This window comes from Rutidosis leptorrhynchoides, chromosome 6 (assembly GCF_046630445.1).
Source record: "Rutidosis leptorrhynchoides isolate AG116_Rl617_1_P2 chromosome 6, CSIRO_AGI_Rlap_v1, whole genome shotgun sequence".
Lineage (NCBI taxonomy): Eukaryota > Viridiplantae > Streptophyta > Magnoliopsida > Asterales > Asteraceae > Rutidosis > Rutidosis leptorrhynchoides.
The window spans coordinates 93804607-93814187 of record NC_092338.1 but is presented as its reverse complement, the minus strand read 5'-3'; positions in this window follow the sequence as shown (position 1 = coordinate 93814187).

The window sequence follows — 9581 nt, the reverse complement described above, 5'->3', positions numbered from 1 at the left end:
ATACATACATATTACATATACATATAATACAAAAAAGCTATCAATATATATTAGAACAAATTATTTTTGTTTTATGGCTATTAAGTTTTTGTCTACTTGGATATATAGGAAAAAGCAATGTATATAATAGATTTATTTTTTTATTTTTTTTAATGTTAGACCTTTTTTAAAATTTAAGTTTCGATAGTAATAAGTGTTGGATTAAAATTCAACTGAAAAGCAATATAAATAGAAGAGAAAATTTGGGATGCACAGCAATGGGGTCCCACTTGTATAGTACCGACAAAAATTAATGGATTTTATATACGGAGTATCATACTTACATGCAATGTTGCAAAAGACGCGAGACGGGGTCGAGACGGTCGGGTCCTAAAAGGGCCGAGACGGTCGAGACGGGGTCGAGACGGAGGTCTAGACGGATGTTGACTAACGTTGACTTTTAAATAAAAATGTTATATATATATATATATATATATATATATATATATATATATATATATATATATATATATATATATATATATATATATATATATATATATATTGTACATTACATTATTCCAAACATAAGCATTTCACAAATGTTTAAATACTTCAACATTTCAAACATAAAAAAAAAAACCCCAAGTAATAGCATAGCGTTTAATTTTTTTTTTATAAAAAAAAAAAAACTTGAAAAAAATCATAAAAACCCGTTTTTTCCCGTCTCGGACCGTGTTTGACCGTCTTTTGACCGTTTTTTGGCCGATTTCTGTTTTTTCAAACGTTTTATGTATAAACGGGACGGGGCACTCCAAAACCCCCGTCTACACCCCCGTTTTTTCCGTTTTTTACAACACTGCTTACATGGCTTCTTTGACATTATTTATGTTTGGGCTATATTCACATTAGCAGCATAGGAACTGGATACTAATATGGACTGCACTATTTTGGGCCCCTTAGGATATTGGGCCATGTGCACTTGCACAGGTTGCACAGCCCAATATCCGGGCCTGGCTCTACACCCAACCATCGCACCCCATACATAGATCTGATTTTTTTTTCAGAGCTGAATGTTTATCAGGTCCGTTTTTTTTTTTTGTTGTTTTTTGTTTTTGTTTTTAATTTACCTTTTCTTGTTTTAACTTTGATTTGTTCATGTATAATTTTTTATGCATCAGTTAGTATGTAAAAATTTCAATTGCTTTGCTCAGATCTTGGTTTAAAAAATTTCAATTGATTTGTTCATGTTTACATATTATATATAACTGATGTATGTAAGAAAAAGGGAAAAAAAATTAAATTTTGAGAAATGAAGAAAAACGAAAAATTTTCAATTGTTTTACCTTTAATTTAATCATGTATAAGTTTTTTGTGTTATAAGTGATGTATGTAAGGAAAAAAATTAATTTCTTCCTCAGATCTTGGTGGCGGTGGCTGTTATTTCATCCCAGAATTCGTCGCCGACGCTGTTTGTTTCCGGAAGCGGCAGCAGGTGGTGGTTGGTCTGGTGATGCTGGTGGAGTTTTTCCTTTTATGAAAATGTGTTGTGTAGATTGTTTATTTTTTTTGGTGTAATAAAAAGAAATTGTGATTTTAATGGTTTTGTAAACTTTTCTTCATATCTATTTTTTTCTTGAGAGTCGTTGAGAGGGGAGAATTAGAGGGGGAAAAAAAGTGCTACAGTAGCTACATGATTGCTACAGTAGCTACAGTGATTTAAGGGTAGGGGGCGAGATGTTATTGGCTACCGTTGTCCATATTTAGTATATAGTATAGTATAGTATAATATAATATAATATAATATAATATAATAATAATATAATATAGAATTAATTCAATTCAAAATTTCAAATTTTTGTTAACAGAGGATATATTTTTACTATTTCTTTTATGATCAGCATACGCACAATTTAATCTATGTACGAGTGTTTCTTAAAGTGCATATAATCTGTGAATTATATTCGTATATTTACCAATTTTGATATTTTTCAATTTACAACTTTCGACCAAATCAGACTTTAACTGATTAAATTCAACTTTGACCGATTCTAACCAATTGACCGCCTTTGAATGACGTTGACCGTCATTTATCGGTCACTTTGACCGACTTGGACGGACTCGAGTTGCAGTAGTTCCTAATACGGCTAGTCATGACTAGTCGTACTAGGAGGTCAACTTTTACAACAATGGTTACTTGCACTCTTCATTTGAAATACTAGTTAAACCATCCGGACTTTAGACACCGAACCTCGACAAACATGAAAGTGACACGAAAGTGACAACAGGCTCGATATCAGCAGCCAACACCACACTGGTTGCACCAACATGTAGATAGATATACGTGTGGTTGTAAACCTGCATAAACTGTAGTGTGTCGTGTGTGGAGCCGTTAATTAATTTAAGTCGATGGCTACACCCATTGCAAAGAATTCTATATTTACACGTGTACAATGTATCTAGAGAGAAATGCTAGAGACAGGATCCATTGGTCCATATAGATTGATAGGTGGGTCAGCATCCAATGGGGTAACACCAACTGACCAATATTATTCAGAATGCCGATATATGATGTCATATGATACCATGTACGTAGTATTATGTTATGATAAACTAGAAAAAATTCGACCGCGCGTTGCTGCGGTTATATTCGACGCGCGGTCGAATTTGGATATACGTTGTTTGGTACCTAATATATCTAGTAGGTTGGGTTGTTTGTTGGACGTGTATGCATATGTATGTAAAGCTTTTTTAACGATGTCCGTTTCGCGTATAGTTAGTCGCGTTGTGCTCGTAAAATTATTTCGAGTTGAACGGTGGTCTTGGAAAAATTTAACTCGCACCGAGCGAGAATATAGGGCCCGTTATTTAGCGTTTTTTAACGATGTCCGTTTCGCGTGTAGTTAGTCCCGTTGGGTTCTTGAGATTTTTTAGAGCTGAACGGTGTTTTCGAAAAAATTTAACTCGCACCGAGCGGGAAGATATGCCTCTCTGAAAAACCGGGTGGAGTTTATTAATTAAAATAAGAATTTGACATTTTGTACCCCTGTTTTGGAGGGTGAAGTTGCATCATGTTAAAACTTGGGGGGTAAAAGTTGTTTTTTCTATTTGTTTTTTTTTTTTGTCGTTTGTATCTGTTTCTTGGTCCAAAACGACCGGATTTACGGTGGCGGATTTACGGTGGCGGTTAGTATATATTGAAATTAATTAGTCACTCCGTTTCCATATAATTATCTCCAAATAAATAATACATAGATTAAGAAAATATCATAAAAATATAAAAATACTTCTACTTTCCAGTTTTATCTCTACTTTTTTTTTTATCTTATCAACGTACATAAAAGTTATTTCTGTCTACTTTCCAGTTTTATCCCTACTTTTCATTTTCTTTTTTTTTTATCTTATCAACGTACGTAAAAGGTATTATACCTTATATCTAATTGAGATAGTCCAAATGAATAGTATACTATTTGGACTATCTCAATCTCACACTAAGGCCCCCAAACTTTATCCAACGTACGAATCGGCCCCCCTCCCCAATACTACTATTTTGGACTATCTCAATCTCACACTAAGGACCCCAAACTTTATCCAAAGTACGAATCGGCCCCTCCCCAATTTTCCTAAAAAAACCTCACACCCTCGAGAAAATACAAAACACCCCCAACCCTACCCCTTTATCCCGACCCGACTCGCCTCCCCATTATTATAACTATAATAATATTATATAATATATTTCGTCCTTTCACTTTTTTTTTTCCACCTTTTTTTTTCCTTTTTCCAAAAAAAACTCCAAACTTTGTTCAAAAATTAAAACCGCCCCCCAAACAGGGGAGTAAAGTGAAATAAACATTTTCATAAAAAATCTTAACTAAACTCCACCCAAATATTCAACGGGTCATATCTTCTCGCTCGCAACGCGTTAAATTTTTCCGACACCATCGTTAAACTCGAAATAATTTTAGGAACACAATGTCACTAACTATACGCAAAATGGAATCTTTTTAAAAAACGCTAAATATTTGAGGTACTTTTCATACACGTTGTGTAACATCCTGATGTCGGGCCTAGGTGAATTTACCTTTTTACCCTTTAAGTGATTTTACGTGTATTTTAAGTGGTTATTATTTATTATCTATTTATATTTAATTATTAGTCATGTGAGTTCATTTTGTGACAAGGGTCCATAAAGTATTCGTTTATTAAAATTGGACTTCGTTTGGGCTACCGAACGAGGTACGTAAGATTTCAGATAACAGTTAAATACCCGTGTGTTATCGGGTAAGGGTTTTATCATTTATTTAAGATAGTAACTGATCAAAATTCTTTTATTTTCTCCCTTGCTCGTGACTTCTTTCCCCTCTCCCTCTCTTGCTTACGATACACACACACACATGATGGAACCCTAATTTTGACAATTGAAGATGAGGATCAATTACAAGCTTAAATTTGTGGTGGTTCTTCCCCTTCTCTCGTTTTTGCTGTCACAAACCCACCATCATCGCCTTTGAACCCTAACTTCCATTTTTATGAAGATGGTGACTAAATTGTTAGCTTAATTCATGGGTTCATGCTTCTTTTACAATTTAACAAAGGTTTGTCTTCTTTTATGATTCTTACATGTTTAATTTAGGGTTTATGACTAGTGTTAGAAAAAAGATGTAATTGGTGCCTAAATCATTGATTTTGAGATGAGATTGTTTGCTTTGTGATAGTTTATGATTATATACATGTTTGCATGCTTTTGTGGACTTGTATTTGGCTTGAAATTGCAAGAAACAACATATTTTGGGGGTTGTACCATGGTGGACAGCAGCACCACTTCTGTTACTGTTTGTTTTCCGGCAGCTGACCGCCGCAGCCAGCTGCATCTGGCGGCCAGCGGTGGTGGTCGGTGGCCGGGTTTTGCGGTGGTTGTCCTTTTGCTGGTTCGTTGACCCAATTGGACCCCGACCCGTTCGTGCAAATTTAAATGGGTATGTTATGCCATTTAGTCTTTGATTTAGATGTTGAAATTATATAAGATTGTTTATAAGCGGATATACGTTTGATGTGCATATAGGTGTTTAAACCCGACCCGCTTGTATTGTTTGTGAATGTTTAAGTGGTTAGATGGCCATTTGAACTCATGACCCATTTGTTAGTTTTAGATTTAGGTTGTAACTACATGAGTATGCTTTTATTTGCTTGAATCTTGATCTAGAATGTTGGTTTAAGCTTGTGGATGGTTATATACTTATTGTATATATGTTGTGCTTAATTGTTAACATTTAAATTGGTCTTAAACTGCTCGTATCGCGAAAATGATGGGCCAATCGAAGGGCGAAGCAGCTGCGTTGCTGCTGCTATTTTTCTGCTGCTGTTGCAGCTTGTTTAGCTGCTCATCGCAGCTCGTTTAGCTGCTGTTCGCAGCCTATTTTTGTTGCTATTGCACTCTGTTTTTGCTGCTACTGTTTTACTACAGTTTCGTTGTTGTTTCACTGCTGTTTCTGCTGCAAATTTGCAGCTGGACCTGCTATTTTGCTGCTGTTTTTGCAGCCCTGATGTGCTTCTATTTTGTGGTTCAAGTGTTGGTTTATTCGCCCATTTAACCCTTGACCCATTTGTATAGTTTTGACTTGTTATATCGATATTAATATGTTATGTTGTATATATATAAGTGTGTATATATATGTATATATATAAGTGTATATATATATGTATATATAAGTGATATAAGTGATATATGTATATATATACGTGTGATCGCCCGTTTTAACCATCGACCCAAGTGATATAAGTGATATATGTATATATATACGTGTGATCGCCCGTTTGTATTGTTTGTGAATGTTTAAGTGTGTGTGTGTGTGTATTATATATATGTGTATGTTTATATATATACCTATATGATGTATATATATATATATATATATAATGCAATATCGTTAGTAAATGTGGTACGATTTACTAACTTGTTCAGTATTATTCTCAGGTGATACAGACGAGGAGAAGACTCGGTGATATTAGAATACCGAGTTAAGCTGGCGATCGGTGAGTGGGTCTATCTCCGGATAGAGTTTGAGTAGCAAGACGTGCTACTGTTGTTTACTCTATTTATTAGATTAATGTTATATCCGATTGCCATATTTAGATAATGGTTAACATGTTAGTGAATTATTACATGATGATATTGTGTGATATTATGTGATATTATGTGCACTGTGTTTGACGCCAGCCGGGCCTGGGGAGGCTGGGGACTCCTAACCAAGCTTAGGGAGGTTAGAGTCCGTATGAGGTCAACCGAGCCTGGGGAGGTTGGGTCCAAAGGCTACTGATTGTGGAGTATAGTTTGAATGACGCATCCCCTGCGTCCGAATGACTATACTGTGAATCGAGTAGCGAGGACTATCGGTAGACTCTAGCCCGATCAGCTAGGAGTCGTGTGCTCGTACAAGCCGTCGATCCTCATATTGTCGTTGTATTTGTTTGTATGCTGTTAGGACGTTAGCATACTTTTATGTGGTTGCTGGATTGATGCTTAGACTTGATCCGTTAGATAGATTCCATTCACTTAGCAGTTGTGCTAATCCCCCACATTTTCACCCTTTGCAGGTTAGGTTATGTTGTATGCTAGATATCAGGGTGAAGATGGGATGCTGAGATATGTTTGATTAGTCGAAACTCTGATGTCGAGTCTTTTTATTACGTTTGTCTGAATTTAATTTAATACCCGATTTTGTAACTATAACGGACTTTTAATATTCGTGATGATAAATATGTAATATAATACAGGTATCGTTATATACGGATGTCTGATTTCTAAACAGGTCATTTCCGCTGTGTTTAAAAAAAAAAAAACATGGTGTTACAATTGTGGTATCAGAGCATGGATTTGGCAGCGTGTTCACGGAAGTGACATGTACCCAAATCGTGTGTCGAGTCAAACATATCTTGGGGGATGGGTTAAGTGAATTAAGATAGGTATAACTGCGTTAGTTGTTAGTTGCTAACCAGTTTTAACTAAGCTTTGGTGTGAGATGTTGTGCAGTATAGGTATGGCTGATAGTGACGGTGATGCTGTGACCCCCACCGCCCCTGGAACAATCAGAGCTTCAGAGTATAGATGCGTTCTGAGGGATCTCGGAAACAGATGTCAGAGTTATAGAGACAAATGTCTGGGTGGTAAGGTTAGTTACCGAAGGATTCCGGTCAGATAACATGAGTTAGAGTCGTAAGAGTCGGTTGACGCAGGTATTGCCCTTTGGATCAGTCGGTTACATTGTGTTGGGTGGGTGTTCAGTTTTGCTTAGCTGAAACTGCAGAGGGTAAAATAAATAATAAATAAAATAATAAAATAGTAATAATAATACGGAAAAAGGGGTTCAGTTGGACAGTCGGTGGGTAGTTGACCCCTTAGGTATTGGGGGTTAAAATCATTCAGCAAATAACGAACTTCTGTGGATTTAACCAAGTAGAAGGACCAAGACGGGAAGATACAAGTTCTATGTGAGGAGTAGGGTGTGACGGGTACGGGTCGCCCCCTTCGCGATATGATTCTCTTGACGGTAAAATAAGTGAGTTGTGGTAAGATAGGCCAAAAGGTTCAGTTGTTATCCTTCAGAGGCAGTTTTGGATGGATGGGTCAGTGTATGGGACACAGAGTGTTTCGGTGCTCAGTAGATCAGAGGTGGAGTTCTGGGGCGGGGTCTGGGGCACAGATTTCTTCAGCCGGGTAATCTTCTGCTCTTATGGTCGGACAAGAGAGAAGGAAACCCACAGTAGATACAGTTAGAGCATACTAGATGTATCAGAGGCTAGTGATACATATGACGACTCGACGGACGGTACGTGTTTAGTACATTTTTGTAATTTTTATTATTACAGTTTGGTAATATGTAATTGAATATAGTAAGTCGTCAATGTAGAAATGTATGTTAGACATTTGTTGCTTGATATAATGGAAACTGTTTGGATGGCCTTAGATTAGTTTCCTGCTTATTAGTGGATAGTGGCTTAATTATTGTAATAGGTTGTCATGCTAGTTGAGACAGGTTATCTGTAATGCGTGCAACTTGTTTACGTGTTAGTATTGTTGTAATAGTGCCATGCCTTAGGTATTGTATAGATATCCTGAATGTGATTGGCCTGTTAGTCCAGATTTAGTTTATGCTGCTATGAATGATCCGTTAGTGGGAACTAAGACTTGTAGGAAGTCTTTTTCTTTATCATTGGATATTAATTGGCGGGACACATGTAGTGACCCGTAGGGACTGTTTTAGGGTTGTAGTCCTCTTATGTCTTGACCAGAGACTTTAGCCTTGGTTACTGGCCTTTTGAGACATAGTCTGTATGCTTAATAGACAGTGACAGAACCAATAGATGTGGACCAGTAGTATCCTTGTATACCGTTGACCTTGCTGTACTGCTATACGTGACCGGTGTAAATGAGTAAGACTAGCCTTACTGTACCGTTACAGGATATGGTTAGTGGTATAGCACCCGTAGTGTTGCCGTCTGTGGACCTATGTGACCCTTAAATATAGGCGTGGGAGACGCTTTTTGATTGGTTTCCTTGCAAGTGAGAAGAAATCTTGACCTGAATGAGGATTTGTGTTGATTTGAATTATGTCAAATCTTGGTAAGATCTGTTGACATGATTAGCGCCGTGATCAGAATACGGTTAAGACATAATTATTAATCTGGTAGTTCGATAAGGACTTTGTGATCATTATGACTTACGAGAATTCAAATAGCAATTTCAGGATTAATAATGATGTTGCGAAAGAAGATATAATATAATTGAGATTGAACCAGAACCGAGTTTAGGTGTTTACTTTCTAGACTATGTGAATTTGATAGTCTTGGACAGAAAAACGTACTGGTTTGAGATCTATTTATTTTTATTGGGTTATAACTACCAACGACTAGAGAAAATAGAATTTGATGGATTGGTGAGCTCGATTAGGATCTCGCTCCGAAATACTCGAAATGAAAGTGTGATTTAAGATGATGTATTACGTCTGGCCAGCGGGAATACATTGTAGTAAATCACACAGTAGTTTCGAAAGTCGAAGGAGATGTAGCGAGTGATAGACCGGAGGTGGACTGACATTTATGGTAGATTATGGAGAATTTTGACCGAGGGTTGACTTTTTTGATATAGTAATGTCGGTTGTACTTTATCTAGACCTTTGTTATTATTGATTAAATAGAGTTAAATTGCAAGATTTGATAGAATTTTAAACAAGAAATGACGTCTCGAAGGTGACTTAAGGTGTCAGACACGTTTTTTGAGGTCATTTGATGGATTTAACGTCTAGATAATTACTTACTGGTTGTGTTACTGGTTATTATTTACTCGAAAATCTTTGACGATATGATTAGAGACGTGAATTAATGGATGAATTATCAGGTGAAAATGGACTTAGTTGTTTAAATTATGACAAAAACTCTTAAACGTCGGGTTTGAATCGGGTAATTTCTGTATGATCAATGTAGACCTAGCGTTATCATAACTGAGGGATCGACTAATTCCTAGTGTATAGAGGGTAGTATTCGCTAGTGACCTGTGATACGAGCTAAGCTGAGATTGAAATTATACGGAATGGACTTTGGGATAA